This window comes from Falco rusticolus, chromosome 4, assembly GCF_015220075.1.
Source record: "Falco rusticolus isolate bFalRus1 chromosome 4, bFalRus1.pri, whole genome shotgun sequence".
Taxonomy (NCBI): domain Eukaryota; kingdom Metazoa; phylum Chordata; class Aves; order Falconiformes; family Falconidae; genus Falco; species Falco rusticolus.
This window is the reverse complement of record NC_051190.1, coordinates 4,939,209-4,954,173: the sequence shown is the minus strand read 5'-3', so window position 1 is coordinate 4,954,173 and position 14,965 is coordinate 4,939,209. Positions and strand designations below refer to the sequence as shown.

The following is a 14,965-nucleotide window of genomic DNA, read 5'->3' as shown; positions in this document are numbered from 1 at the left end:
GCCTAAGCAACAAAAACAACAGTAAGATGGTATTTCACTGCTAGATGTACTTGGACAGTCATCCTTCTGGGTATTCCTACCCCATCTTGTGACCTACAGAGGAAGCGCAGGAGCTACCAAAGCATGTGGTAGTTGTACTGCTGGACACCCGAAAAAAAGTTTCTCACGCTAACACAGGCTGTAACTTCTGTATTCATAGAAGCGATCAGATTGGAAGGGACATTTAACATCGTCGAGTCCAACCGATTTGTCAGAAAATGAGTCAAATTTTAATCTTGACTTTCAAGTGTAAACTAATTTAGCAGCTGGCCAAATGTATTTGACAAAGTTTCACCTTCACAAGAATGAAAATTGCATTTGGTTTCACCTTTTAGCTGTTGAGGCATCATGATTTAATTTGTTTGACCTGCAAAACATCTGCATTATCCAAACAGCTATCAGGTCACTGTTTTAATCTGTTCATTGCTCTGATCACCAAAAACAAAGCTCCATATTCCCTTCTTGCATTTGTGACAAAAAGCATCATTTGTGAAGACAGCACCACATAAGAGCTGAATCATTCACACTCTAATTTTTACAAAATCATTACGAAGTCACAAAAGTTGCCTTACTTCTAAAATTCCTCAGAACACAAAAAAGCTTACTTAAAAAGAAACCTCTGTGCATTCACACATTTTAAGGTATCTCTATCCCAACGATCTTGTGGGAACTGAGACCGAAAACAGATCTGTTTGAAGTTTGTTTTTAAACACACGTTTCCCTCCCTGAGCTTGTAGTAGTCCTGATGACTCTAATATTGCAGATACCCTAAAAACCTGAAGGACACCCCTCCTCTGAAATACCTTGATGTGCCTTATAGCCACTGTGTGTCCCCAAAACATGAAAAAAAAAAATCAATCAGATATATAAGCAGAAAAGGTATTTTGATCAAGTAACAACACACTAACACAACAATTCCAAGTCAGATTGCTTCTGAAGTAGAACAGGGTAAAATCCAAATGCAGAGGCAGAGACACAAGCTTTGCCAAAACACAGAATTCACAATAGGACGTAACAGCAAGCTGGAGACTTCTTTCACCCAACTGCAAAAGCCGGTACCTTCCAAACAGGAAAGGGTGACTAGTAGAAAAGAGACTTCTGTCCAGCAACGAACAGTACAAACTCAACTTCCAAGAGCCACTGGTATTGCACATAAAGATGAAGGAAGAGAAGGCGCCTCAGTGGTTACTGCCCAATTACACAAGACTATCACTTATCAGAGAATGCCATCAGCAAAGTCATTAAAACTCATCATGTTGCTCGTTCAACCATCTCCTTAAGTAGATTACAGAAGTATGTGAGAACAAAAGCTGTCAGTGCCAAGAAAACCCACTCTTGCAATGCAGAGAAGCGAACAAGAACACTGCACAGAAACTTCACGTACATAACACTGCATTTGCCTGAAAAGTTCACTCCTCATCCCCTCACGAAAGCTTGCTAAAGACGCTGCAGTCGCCCACGCTGGTTAACCTATTCTGGCTGCAACTGGTGTTCGTGATTTACCTGGTGGGGTACTACTTGGCACCGTGCGAGTCTGGATGGTCACTGTGTGGAAAGATGTAGTCATCATCGCCAATCTCAAACCTCTGAACTGATTTCCAACCTAAGCAGCTTATGAAGAAACAACATGGCAATAGCCAAAGGGGATCCAAAGTCCAAGCCCGGTAAGGGTGCTCACCAGAACCAGGGCTAGCGGCTGTCCTGGAAACCCAAGCCACCGCTGGCTCTAAGAGTGCTAACACCAGAGTGACCGCAGGCTGGAGAACACACACGTCGAGCTAGCAACACGAGGCCACCCGGCGCGAGCAGTCTCCTTCCTGAGGGGAAGGAACGAGGCCGCGGGCCTTCTGACAGCTGCTATGCCGGCGCTGAAAGGCGCCCCCAAGGCAGAGTACAGCGGGGGACGGGAGGGCCCGCGCCCTGCTCAACTCCATCAGCTACACCAGCAGCAAGGCCGCTGCCACCGGGGGCGCCATTTTAGGGCTGCCTACGCAAACGCCTGAAATAAATGGCGGAGGGGGGCGAGGCTCGCTTGCCCACTATCCAGTGAGAAGAGAGAGGGCCAGACGGGGGCGGTGCCGCACGGCCCAAAGCCAATGGGCGTAAGAGGCAGGGAATGATGGACGACTTGCCCCTCCGCCCGGAGGCTCCAGGGGGCGGGGCTTGGCGCCCATCTGCCAATGGAGCGGGCGGCGCGGGGCGCGTTGCGCTTTCCCGTGGTGCCGCGCGGCGATAGGCGGCAGGAGCGGCCGCGACTCCATCCGGGTCTCGGCGCGGCTCCGGGTCACCCTGCGGCAGGTAACAGGGCGGCGGTGGCGGGCACGGACCCCGCGGAGCGCCGCCATCGCCCACCTGGCGAGCGGCAAGCCTAGGGTAGCGTGTGGGGAACCGCTGGTGGGGCCCGGACGCAGGGCTTGGGGCACGGGTAGGGCGGCGCGGCGGGTGGGACGGATGGGTCCGGCCCTCCCCTCGCCGCGGGCGGGCGTGGGGCCTAAGTCCGGCCCCTCCGCTCGCCGCCGCCGCCCCGTGGGCTGGGGGCTATCCTCGGCGCGGGTAGCCGCCCGGGCGGCGGCGGCGGCCGCCTGCCCTGGTGGGAGGCAGGGCCGCAGTCGCCGCTGGCGCATGTGGCCTCCTTGCCGCCCGGCGCTGCTGGGGTCTCCATTTATTGTTATTTTTCTCATTGAGGCCTTACCTCCCCTCCCCCCGCCCCCCCCCCGCTTTTTCCTCCCCCTCTCTCCTCCAGACTAACTTGAAGGCCTGGAAGTGCCGCCTCCGGGCGCTCGTGAGTGGTGGGTTGGCCCCGCCGCCCGCCGGGGATAGGCCGCGGATGCCGTCAGCGCCTGGGTACGTCACTTCCGCTATCAAGTGTGTGGGCAGGGGAGACCTTGGCCGCAGGGGGGAGCCCCCCGGCCCTGCCCGCGGCCCGGGCACGGCGCAGCTCTGGCCTGCGGAGGGGAGCGGCGGCCCGAGGGGCTTGTGGCGGGGCGGGCAGGGCTGTGAGCAGCAGCGGGAAGGTGGGAGGGCCTGGGAACGAGATGGGCTGGCGGCGCACGGTCCGGCGTGAGAGGGTTTAAATGCACACCCGAGGAGGGGCAGGAGCCGAAGATGATGCCTTATGAAACTTGCTTCCTTTGGCAAATAAACAGCAGGCCAAGGGACAGGATGGCACAAAACTAAACTTCAGCGCTTGTCAGCGTAGGCTGTACTGATTGTAACTAAACGCTTGCATTACGTTTCAGTGTTGCCGTTAGCACGGTGCAGCAGCAGTCCCTGATCGGCGCTAACATGCTGACAGTGACTTTCATCTGGTGAGCACAGTTAGTTTTAGAGAAAGACATCGCTCAATCATTCTATTTCTATGAGTTATTTCTTGTAGGAGTGGAAACTCAACCTGATGTTCAAGGTTATGATAATCCTCATTTATAGATTTGTCATCTCTGCATAGTCTGTGCTCTTCTTTAGTTATACAACTTTCCACAGCCAGTTTTCTGACTAAGGCAAGCCATAACTGGCATGGAAAAATTACTTCCATTAAAAATGTACATAGAAATCTTACAGAACGATGCCTAATCATAACAACGGGTCACATTAATCCGTGACAGCATTTTTGAGAAAATGAATCTGTCCCTTCAAAAGCAATAATAATTCTTTAACTTAATTAAGCAATATTCAAGAAACAGGGTATCCTCTTCCTAATTCTCCAAGGGGGTAAGCATCCCTACTTGCCAGGGGGCTTCACCAGAGTAGTGATTTACTGGTGTGGCTCCTGCTGTCAGATTGGACATGTTCTGTTCACAGCACCACTCAGGTGTTAAACAGCCTGAATTTACCCAAGGAGTTATTTACCGTGGTTGTTCAAACTTGCTGTAGTCTTTCCAGTGTAGTCAATGTGCAATAACAGATTTAATAGCAGTTTTGCCCTATAATAGCTAGCCTCATGAAGAGGGGCTTAATAAATAGCTGTATTATGATATTTTTGATGTGAAACAGTTGATTGTATTTTTTTCACTGAGCTTGTCACCAAGTTGTACATTTTATATCTTCAATGGAACCTCAGTTCATGCAGGTCATGCTAGGAAGTTGCTTTGCACAAAAAGACTGGAGACTTAGAAAAAGGAAACTTAGATAAAACATCAAATCACTTACTTTGTTTTTCTACTACTACTAACAAAGCGTATCCTTATTTCACTTTCCGTTTGATAAATTTCTGTATTTTCATCTGTTGTTAGTAGCGGGAAAAAAAGTAGTGAAATGTTCCCAGGACTTACAAAGGGCAGTAGATGTTTAATTATATTGCCAGTTAATAATGTAACATGGCATTGTTGAAAATGTTCTTGTGCACTAATTTAATTATTTGCTGAATTTGTGTAGTTATTATATTAACATGCGAACTTCATGCAGAAAAAGTTAGCCTGCTTACTACTTGCATGTCCTAAGAGACACAAATCTAGTGAATACACATTCATATATTTATAAGTAAACCTACATTCCTGTTTGAAGAAGGAACAAATAACCAAAATGATTTGCTTTTAAGAAGTGCACCGAGGCCTTCATGTCATTTGAAGTTGTAGCTAAACTGAAGTGTGCTCCTACATATGTTTCTTCTGCCAGTGTACTGCCAGATGTTTATTCAAAAAGAATTTGTGCCAATCTGGTACGTTTTAGTACAGTCATTTTCCTTAGTACGACACATTATCTAAATTCACTGAGGTTTTTGCCAGCATTGTACAGTATTGCAACACATGCACCACTGCGATGCAGATAGTTTAATACTAACGTTGTAAATTTGAGTATGTCTACAGGAAGATGCTATGATTTGTATTACTTTGATACTTTGTTCATACTAGAAATTATTAATTACGATCACATACTTTTCCACAGTTGATGTGCTTTATTCAGTGTGTGAGTGGGCAGTAGTGACTTCTAATTTCTTTCAGGCTGTGGTTTCTGGATATTTATATTCCATCTGTAACTACATAGTTAGCAAAGTAAGTTAAAATCAAATACACTAATTGAAAATGTGGCAAAACAGTAACATTCCATGTTATAATTACTTTAAACCAGAATTCTTTGTATTAAAGCGATTAAATGTAAACGGAATATAGATTTTGTTAAAAAAAAAAAGGCATTCCCTAATTGAGACATTAGATAAATACATTATTGGTGACAGTCAGTGACATTAGTCTTACACTATTGTGTGAAAAATTCCAAGAAATACTGTAGTGGACACATAGCCCTGTCTAGGTGTGTGTACATTGTACTGCTTCTTGCGCTTAGAGTTAAAGCACTTCTATGCGTTTGTATAGTGTGCGCTGAAACTGCTTGTACTCCTTTTCTCTTTGTAAAATTTGCCAGTTCAAACAAGTGTTCTGGTGTGATTTACATTTAACTGTGGTATACTGCTGCTAAATGGACAAGCATTTCCGAGTAGAAGTACTAAATTTTAAGTTTTGGGGCATAAGCAGGGGACTCATAAAAGTCATCTGGACTTCAGCTGGCAAGCATTGCATTCTGATGAAAGAATTTTTGCTTTCTCAAGCAACACCTGTTTTCAGTGCAGGTGAATTTGCTTGGCACAAAGTAAAAAAACCAAACCCAAACAAACAAGAACTAAAACCATAGAAGCTCTCTAATCTGTTTAGTCTTCGTCTTCACAAAGTGTTTTAACTTGCAGCTTTGACCTGTTACACTTAATTTTATCTGCTGAATGTTTAAAGCTGAATGCATAACCACTGGAGTAAAAGAGCCTTTTCAGATAACAAGCTGCTTACAAATTTACAGTTGCCAAGTGATTTTACACAGAAGGATGCTACAGCATTGTATACCTCAAGTTAATATATCTGTATGTCTCCACACTGCATATAGTATGTGTCAGTAAAGCACAGTTTGTGTAGGAACTATTCATTCTGGAAACTCAGTTCAGCTTTACGTGGTTTCTTCTGTGCTGCAAAGTGGACAAGATAACTGGGAGGATAAAGCATTTTCTTTTAGGACCACACTGAGAGGAAATGGAACTTTTGTTATATCCGCAAATAGATGTTCCTTCAGAGGAGTAATGACTAAAAATCATAACTGTAATTTGAGTTATTTTTTTCTCTTTCACAGGTTGGAGAATAGCTTAAGAGTATTTATGTGCTGCTAAATGAGAACATGGAAATTATTGAGACTTTTTTTTCCTATGCAGTTTAGGATAATTTCAGAGGTTTTAAAGTTACAGGTAGGTAGCTCAAGAAAGCCATGGAAAGTATACTTCAGGGTGCTAGAGCCTGTTTAAATTGTACTACTGTCGCTTCTCCTGGGCACAAATGAGGAGCAAGGCTCCAGCGAGATAGGCACTTGGTTAATACAAAGGAAGGTACAAGCCAAAACTGAATATAGAAGAGGAAAAAATTTTAATTTATACTGAAACTTACATGTCAGTAACTGTAATTTTACTGAGCCTCTTTAGGAAGGAGGTGATGAGGTATGCCTGTAGCATGTGATGACTGACAGCGCAGGGCTAGTTGGGTGAAGTGAGGGGAAGCAATACAAAGGATAATTAAGTTTACATCAATCATGCTGCTCCCTTCCCCCTGCCCTCCAATCCCCACCAGTCAAAAAAGAAAAAAAAACCCTGACAGACTTGAGTTTGTAAGTCTGCCTGTAGTCATGTGGGGTGCTTGAGTGCAGGTACGGCAGGTGTGACTGGAGAAGGTGGCAGGAATTCGCTCACTGAAGGAGCCCGTGGGAGTCTGGACGCCGGTGCCGGGGGTGGGACTGCGGTGTCGGTGTAAATCTGCGCGGAACTGGTCGGTGGTGGCGTTTGAAACCCTGGAGCGCCATCGTGTGGTGAAAGCTGTTTGCAGGGGGGAGCCTCGGCCCTTGGCTGTGGGAGGCAGCTTCGGTGGAGTCCTGCTTTGCCGGTGGTATGGGAAAGTTCCACGGTTCCACAATTACAGTGTCATTTTCTTTACTTTCACTGCTTTAGTGATTTTAAAATACAAGCACGTGGTAACTGAAAAAAAATAGCACTTTGAACTCGGTTTTTTAAAAAAGCAAATTAACCGTGTATTTGTTAACAGCTTAAAACCTCATCATCGTCTTAAGTGTTTATTGTTGAAGGAGTGAATACGCAGGTAGATAACCCTGGAACCCTTGTGCTGTACTAAGGCATGATATCATCCAGTATGGTGACTTCAGGAGCAGGGATGTATGCAATAGCAGATTCACTTGAAGATGAGAACGTACCAAATCAGTAGAGGTTGTGCCAGGATCATAATTCGTCAAGTGTGCTGTACATCAGGCTTCTCTGCTTCTGGGTGTGCCAGAAAACCTTAATGCATGATGCCAGAGAAGCAGCGTATAGCAGGCCTCCAAGGTCACCTGGAAGATCTCATTCTGTAAAAGGACATTGCAACTTAGGTGATACAGTGTTTTTAAAACTTAAAAATAACCCACAAGTTAGAAACTACTAAAACTGCAGGATTAATTTAAAGCAGAATGTGAATTAGCTAGCCTTTGCATGATTACACAGTAAAACAACAATAAGAAAAAAAGTGGAATGTAACCTGAATTTCCAATAGAAGATTTTTTACTAGAATTTTAATTCTATAGCCCTCTGGTATTAAACCAAATAAAAAATGATGCCTGAGTGGTGTAGTATCAATAAAAATGCTTTTCTGTAATAGAAGACAATACCTGATGATACTTCATAAGGTATATTTCTTACACAATGAGGTTTTCCTGATATCCTATGTGCACTTCAGGATCTCAAGCTAGTCTACTGCATATAACCACAGGATAACAATTAGGAGAAATACTTTTTCAAGGACGTTTTTAACCTTAAGGAGCAAACAGCCCATCCAGACCTGTATTAGATAAAAAGTTTCTTGTTTCAAGAAGGCGAAAGGAGATTCTTACGGCTTGAGGAGCTGCAGGTACTGAACAGGAAGAGCTGGTGGCAGTAGAAAGTGATTTAGAATTTCCAATAACTGAACTTAATTGGGAAGTCCAACTGTCAATGGAAATAATAAAAAAAAAAAGCTGTTTGATATGTCTCAAGTTAGTTAGGTTTATAACTGTTGCCTAAAGGTGGTGAAATACAAGAGATTACAATCCTTCTGTGCTGGCTTAATTTTGAGAAGGAAAATTCAGAAGTGTTTCCCAACATGTTAAGTTTATACATTTTACATTTTTGACATAAGCTTTTTGTGTAGTTACACATACTAAGTTTTTCAAAGCGCTTAAAGCATTGTCAGTACATCACAGAATCATCAGGATTATCTTGAATTTCCTTCTGAACTTAAATGTGTGGGAGATCATTGTCTTCATAGACTCGCTAAGTAACAAACTGAAGAGTGCGTGGGCTGTTGTTGCAGCTAGACTTGCTGGACAGGCCTTAGCAGGCTGCCTCTCTGGGTGAGAAATGGGTGCTTTACGTGAATTCTGCTCAGCTGTTGGAAGCTGTGGGTGCAGGAACAGGGAACTGAAGGGACTGTCGGCTTCCCTACCGAACATCGGCTTGGCAGCAGGACCTCTGCCTGAGCTGATTCAAAAGGATGTGGTGTGTGCCAGTGCTTCATAGTGGTTTGACTTTGTCCCAGTGCTACTGTTCTAATTTATTTCTAATTTATTTTCTATCTAGTTTATGGGCATTAGGACCAACTGCTTGTGTCCATCTGTGCATGCTAAAGTATGTGTGCTGGTAAGCGTGTAAGTTAGAAAAAGCAAATATTGGGATTTATACCAATTACAAGCAAGATTTTTAAGAGTTATTCACCAAAATTTGTCATCAATATTTGTATAAAGGATTCTGGAGTAAAGCTTTGAGGGGGTTGGAAAGTAGTTTTATTTTTTCACTGTTCCAAGGAATAATGTCATCCCTTTGTGTATTAATGCATTGGATCACACGTGTTTTTTGGCAAGGACATTAGCATGCATTAGGGCGCTCTTGTTCTATCAAGGCTTTGTTTGAAGAGTGGTCTGAAAACATCAGTTTAGAATTGGGATGAAGTACTAGTAAAACATGTATTTAATGTTTTAAGAACTGCATTTCTGTAAACATTTTCAACTATCTTATAAAGTACATTGACAAAACAATCAGTTTTCCTCTCCAGATCTGTTCTCAAGATGTCCTTTCTAAGAAGGGGATTGTAAGTCACACATCTGTCTGGCAAGTATTTTGATTTCAGTATTCTAAGACTTTTTTACTTCAAGACCATGTTGAGCTGTGTTAATGTGGAAATTGGCTTTAAGGTTATATCGGGAGCAGTTAAGAGCAACCCACTTGTTTCTGATCTGAAAACAATGTGTATTTTAAGTGGCCTTTTGGTAAGGCAGTTTAACAGCTAAATGTTAGGGTATAGGCCATGATCTTATTTGAATTTTGTTTATAGTAAAAGGATCCCTGTGCATGGGGCTTTATGTAATTTAAGACTAACAGAAGCACAAAATATTAATTTTGACGGAATGTGGTTTTCTTTGAGCTATTAACTGTTAGGATAGCTGAAAAATGTTACTAGATGTAATATTATTTAATGAGAATTATAAATGTGAAGGCCTTGTACTGATCCATGTAAATCAGCTGCATAGCTGCTGTTATAGATTTTATTATTTTGAAGTTCCAAAGAGGAAGAGTTTTATGTCTGCATACGATGTTTCTGATAGACTTTTCTTCTAATTTCAGATCAGAGGTTACATCTGTGGAACACAAATAGTACTTTCACAGAAGTTTAATGACTGTAGTTGCTATGACTACTACAACTTGCTGTCTAAAGATGAAATATATTAAGACCCAAGCAATTGGTAAAATTTTGAAATTGAGGAATCTTTTCTTTAAAATAGCTTTATTGCATTACTGGGGGGAGTAAGCGGATGCTTTTTCTATGATCAGTATTTTACACTGTAAATGCTGTCTGCAGCTAGCCTAACTTGTCTTTACTAAAGCAACACTCTACATCAACTCTGAAGATGCCTGCACTGTGGGATGAGGTAGTAGGTTGTATAGTTTTAGGGTCATACCCACAACTGGGAGATAACTATACAATCTACTGTCTTTCCCAAAGCAGCAGAAAATCAGCAATGGAAACTTTTAGATTTTAAGCTGAATGTCATATTCTACTGAACTTCCGTACTTGTAATGTTTATTGTAGGAAAAAATATTTCTGTAACACCTGCAGTTAATTTTGTTTAGATTTTTCTAGTTCTTGGAAAAGCTTCATTAATTTTTCTCCTCTAACAAGCGAAAAATTAAGAATAGATTGATTCCTATATGTGTATGGTGGGGTAATCAAATACCAGTTACTGATGTTCCAGTTGTGTTGTTTAACATTGCTAACTGAAGTATCAAATGTTGTTTAGAATGAAATTATGGTCAGCTACTTAAGCTCTTTGCTGAAGTATATGCTTCTCTGTCAGAGTGAGGTAGTAGATTGTATAGTTGTAGGGTAGTTATTTTACCCTGTTCAGGAGATAACTATACAATCTATTGCCTTCCCTGAGGAGTAAAACAAACCACGGTCCTTTGCAGTCAGTCATGTCTGCATTGAGTAAAAATAGATGTCAGATAAACAAAGGGTTGTAAAGTATCAGATTAATCAGTGACAGAATTTGCAGGCTTAACAATCAGTGTGAATGGTACAACCCCCAAATTATGTATTTGACTAATACGACTTTTCTTCCAAGGTGAGTGGCACAATGCTGGCTGGATATTGAAAATGCTTATGTTCCTAGATACAGAGTGGAATACTCCAGAGAGTGGGAATTACTCTAAAACAATTTTGTTTTCAATGTAAAACTACAGGTAGTGCAGACTTGTACATTGTGACTTAAACTGTTTTGAGACCCCAGTTTCTAGAATGCATTAAAATTCCTTGACTCCAACTGCATAGTAGAAGTTGGAGAGGAACCTTACAATTATACTTTATGAATAAGCCTGCTTGTTTTTCTCCAGCTCTTCTAGCATGTGAGACTTGATACAGAATTGAAGTGTTGAATGGCCAAAATTGACCCCTCACCTTTTTTGGGGAGCGTAAAGCTATGAAGTTTGAGCATCCAAGATTCAGAACTGTAATTTTTCTCTGAAGTGGTTACTAATTTTGTAAAAAGGCATTTTAAGCTTACTGCATTCTTTTTCTTTCTGAAGTCCTAGGTGTACCCAGTTTTAACTGCTTCGGTGCTAGCATCTTGCTGTAGCAACAAAGAAAAGCATGAAAATGGTTTGTGGGACTGAAAGTTTAGCATAGTAGGTCAGAGTGAAAATGGAGCCATTCATGAGCATTTAAGCCTGGAGCGTTAAAACTGGTTAACCACTTACCAAGCGGTGATAGCAGTGCAAGGTTGCAGTGCGTGCCCAGGCCTAAAAGGCAGAAGACCAAAAGCAGCTGGTAAGCTAAAGTGACTTCACAGAGCAGCTGCTAAGTAAGAAGAACTGCAAAAAGGAAGCATTGGGCTCCTAGGAAGAGGTAGTAGGTTGCATAGTTTTAGGGCAGGGATTTTGCTCACAAGGAGGTAACTATACAACCTGCTGCCTTTCTTAGGGCTTTATTATGACACCTGGACCATTTTGGCTCCATCCTAACCTCTGCAGCTTTGGTACGCGAAGAGAAATGAGAAGCTGTTTGTAAGCATGTTGAGGCTTAATGAAACTGGTATATCAGCTATCTTGGTACCAAACTCAAGTGTAGTACTGCTGGCTGGAATTCAGTGTGGTGAAATGCTGCACTTGAGGGTGTCCTTGCCCTTTTGGTGACACTGGGTTGTGATAAGTAAGAGGCTGCGTTTGGAAGGCAACTCCTTCAGGAGTGAGATCCAGTTCCCTGTGGTTAGGATGGAAGTGGCATGCAGTTCTTAACGTTCAGTTGAGGTACTAATACTATGTACTTACCTGTACTAAACAGGTACCTAAAATACATCTTTGGCTTTGTGCATTCCAAGTGGAAAAAACTAGGTTTTCCTTCCCCAGAAGGATTAGCTTACAACTCACCTGAAAGCTGGTGGTTTCTCAGCAGATACGGGCACTCCTAATAAAACAAGCTCTCAATCATAAGTTGTTTGCAGGCTTGCAGGAGGGAAGTTTTTAGCCAGGTAAAATGAAAGGTTGCATGGTTTGTCTCTCATGGAATTGTGTGTTAAAAAGTAGTCGTAATTTTTTTATGTACTTAGACTGCGCTACAGCAATAGTTCTGGTAGGGCTTCAGCTGTTCGCCGTGCTGCTATGGGATAAAGTATTTTAACTGCTGAGCATCTTGTAGCATTAACATGTCTACACCAGCCACTGTTTAAACTTTTGACAAGGCATAATCCTAGATTATAAACATTAAGTGTGCTTCTATTGACTATCTTGTATGAATGTAATTGTACATATTTGATTTAGTTAATAAAATACAGTATTTTGTGCCACTTCTACAGTGAATCGCCTTTACTTTGTACAAAAGAAATTAATTTTACAGGAAAACAGTGCCCACATTATTGAAATAAAGGCCAGACCATGTTATAGTGTTAACAAGAATTGGTGTTAACTAATTATTTTAGTGTTAACTAAAAATTATTCTAGCATTAACTGGCTTTTGTTAAAGAGCTTTGGTACAAGGCTTCACAGGGGGCTGTGTGTGTGATCCTTATTTACAACACTGCAGAGGAATGTGCAGGAGCTCTGCTTTCTCTAGAGCTGGTTTCTGAGCATAAGTTTAAATTGCTGCACAAAAATCTAGACTTCAAAAGGGTGGGCTCTGCTTGTCTTAGAACTACACCTTGGTTTTTGTATAAATGCAGCTGGTAAGTTATCGACAGGTAAGATTCAGGCAGAGAAACATACCAAGAAACTTGATTTTAGCAGTACATAACGCTTTAAAAGTTTTAATATACTTAACATTTTATAAGGAGTATGGTTATAAAAGACTTAAATACCTATGCTAGCCATGCCAGCTGCGATACGCCCATTGTACCTGACACATTTGTAAAGCCCCTTCTGTGAGAGAAGTAAATAGATCTTGGGTCCTGGATGAAAATGAGTAGCTGTTTGATGTTGTTTGGAGTAATACGCAAGCTTTAGGCTTGATGTGCCTATTTCTGCCCCTCTTAATATAACATTTGATACTGTCGGTGCTCTTAACAGTATGCTTCAGAAAACAAGCAGATGAAACACTTAATTTCTTAGTGTCTGATTGAAGTTATATACATCTCAACCTTATTATTAGCCAGATTTCTTTTTTAAGTGTTAAAAACACAGCCCCTCTTCACAGAGTCCTAAGTGTTTCTTAGGCAGAAGTACCTGAATTTTGGGGTTAATGTCTGTATGCTTTGTGTGTTGTGATAAGTGGATACTGCAGAGAGCTACCGCAGTATTGTTTCTGGCATGTCAGATCCCCCCTCTCATGAGTGGCCTTGATCATGTCTTCGTAGAGGAAGGCAGTACCACTCAGTTAATTTTTTAAAATGGTTAATGAGCTCTTCCCTTTATCTAAGGATGCTAACCCTTGACCCCCATCTTTCTACTGCTGATTCTGTCTTACCTATAAGAGGTAGAGGCATGTATTTCTTTGTAATTGGAAGCAGTTGATGAACTGATACTCAGACTAGAAAGGAATTAGTTTAGCAGTCTCATCAGATTATTTCTCACCTTGACTACTTATCTGTGGGTTCCGCCTAGCAAATGGTATCTGCTCAGCAAAGCACAGAATTCGTTTGCTTTTTCCCACATGTATATTCAGAGAGGGGTCCAAGGATGAGGTGACAACACAGCAAGAATCCTTCCAATAAAGAAACTGTGCTTAAAGAATGCACAGCAAACAGTACAGAAAAGTTTGCAGGAACAGTAGAGACATGTTTACCACCCATATTGAAGCAATTGTGTCATGGTGGTCTTGGAAACATTCCAGTAGAGCTCCAAAAATAGAATACAGCTTCAGTGCAGATCCACATCCCAGGAGAATTACTGCTGTTCTGTGCCCTTCCATGCAGGAAGGTGTGCCCTGAAATCTTCCTGGTAGGGTGAAACCCAAGACTCGTTGCGCTTTTTCCATAAGAGAAAACACTACTAATAAACATTCTTATGCTTCTGAAGGGGACTTTGGGCACTTGTGCCATGTCCAAAGTATATGAACTTTATGCATTAAAAATTATCTCCCCTATACGGCGTTGTGTTGAGAGCTAGGATTGTGGCAGACAAGAAGTGTTGCTGTTATTTTCTGTACTTGGTGCTATGCAGAAGATAACAGAGCTCCTAGAGGACAGCTGCCACCGTAGGTACACAGAGCAGTTTTACCCTACCTCAAAAGGGTGTTCTCTGCTGGGGTGTCCCAGGTTCGTTAGGCATCCTTAACCATTAGTTTTACTTTGTGCTTTTGTACCCAGCCTCCTTCCAACCTGTGAGAACAGATGCAAGGGAATTAATCTTTAGCTATCAGATGTATATGTAGAGATGTTAGCAACACACACCTAGAATTTTCATGTTATGTTTAGATTCCTTGATTGCTAGATTCAATACTGTGGTCATGTGAAATGCCATGTCATCCTTATGCTAAAACCTCTCTCTCGGTAACCAGCAGGCTGGTAGTAGGTGCATACAGGTGGTTCATCTTCTTTTGTCTTTACCAAGCCAACTACGAAACACCTGATACATGCAAAGGGAAAGAAAAAAAAAAATAGAAGGAAAGTCTCAGATATACTGGTCGAAACAAGTAAGTGTAGCTGAGAGTGGTTTCAGCTGAGACTCCCAAAAGACAATTGAAGTCCCTCTGTCCTAGAGGCATCAGCGCATGCTGTGGCCTTCAGACCAGCAGATGAGATAGTTGGATTTAGTCAAGAAAACAGATTTCACCTAACAAGCTTAGTTGTGTATTTAATGACATAGTTCTGTAAAGATGAGTCACAACAAGAGATGCTGGAAGCATCAGATGCCAGCATTCTGTTTTGTTGCAACACAAGAAGTCAGATTGGTTCTTACTGC

The 14,965-nt window shown here is 42.1% G+C and overlaps 1 protein-coding gene and 1 long non-coding RNA gene across 7 annotated transcripts in view; one reads left to right on the top strand and one right to left on the bottom strand.

Annotated features, from left to right (window-relative positions):
• Window positions 1-14,965, bottom strand: part of LOC119147491 (vegetative cell wall protein gp1-like) — a 516,692-nt gene that overhangs the window by 26,281 nt on the left and 475,446 nt on the right. The gene's annotated exons all lie outside the window — the stretch shown is intronic.
• Window positions 2,239-14,652, top strand: LOC119147497. 3 transcript variants are annotated; one of them, XR_005104052.1, is made up of 3 exons: window positions 2,239-2,337; window positions 2,783-2,883; window positions 6,145-14,652. It is a non-coding gene; the product is annotated as an uncharacterized LOC119147497 (long non-coding RNA). The 3 variants fall into 3 exon arrangements; XR_005104050.1 differs by having other exon boundaries at window positions 2,783-14,652; XR_005104051.1 differs by having other exon boundaries at window positions 2,239-2,412; window positions 2,783-14,652.